Raw genomic sequence first — 997 nt, forward strand, 5'->3', positions numbered from 1 at the left:
CCCCACCGAGACGCGAACCGGCAACCTTCTTGCTGCGAGGCAACAGTGCTACCAACTGCGTCACCCTGCAGCCCAGAGTTTTCTCAACAGGGTTTTTTTTTTTCTATCAGCAGCAACGCCGAAGTTACATTTCTGAGCGGTTAATCATAAAAAGAAGTCTGTTATTCACCAGATGAAACCTGTCTGGTCTTTGTCTGTTTTCATATGAAAGCATTTCATACACTTTCCCCACATAAAACCTTTTCACTTAGAGTTTCTTTTTATTTCTAAATAAATGACAATTACCTTACTCTTTTTTTTTTTATTTACATCTTAAAGATATAAAACAAAAATTTACAAAAGGTTGTATTTTTATCTCAGACAACCACCAGTACATCAAATGCTATGAATAATGGCTTGTGAATAAAAATGTTGTCTCATCTTGCTGAGACATATCAACAGTTTTTATCCAAAGCCTGTCAGGCTTGTGAGTGACTCAAACTGAAATGGACTATCTAAGCAAACTTTACAACATAAACACAAACATCCTGTGGTGCTGCTACTTTTTATGTTTACAACCGTAGAACTGTTTACTGAAATCCAACATGCACGTTATAATCCCACCCATAGTCCCTTCATTCAAACCAAGGTTTACAATAATGCTTAAACAACAAAATATTTATTTTTCACCTATGAAAAACGGAGTGATTTTGATCTGCATGGTGTCTTTTCTGTGAGCAGAAAAAAGCAGCTCATGTGGTCCACTTTTCACAAGAAGACCACAGCACTGCGTACCGTACCGCAGTACACTGAAGTCCTACGAAGTCTGCTTCCTGTCACTGTGGTTAACAGAGCAGCTTCCTGTGCTGGTGCAGCTTTCATCACGTACTTGCACCAATGCAGTCGTTTGATATTTTAACGCTCACATTTGCGGCTGCAGTCTGAAGGCCTGAGCCCAACAAGCCAACCAATGCTGTCTAGTCTTCCATCACCGTTCACCAAAACTTTCTTCTCTCAT

This window comes from Stegastes partitus, unplaced genomic scaffold, assembly GCF_000690725.1.
Source record: "Stegastes partitus isolate 25-593 unplaced genomic scaffold, Stegastes_partitus-1.0.2 Scaffold383, whole genome shotgun sequence".
NCBI lineage: Eukaryota > Metazoa > Chordata > Actinopteri > Pomacentridae > Stegastes > Stegastes partitus.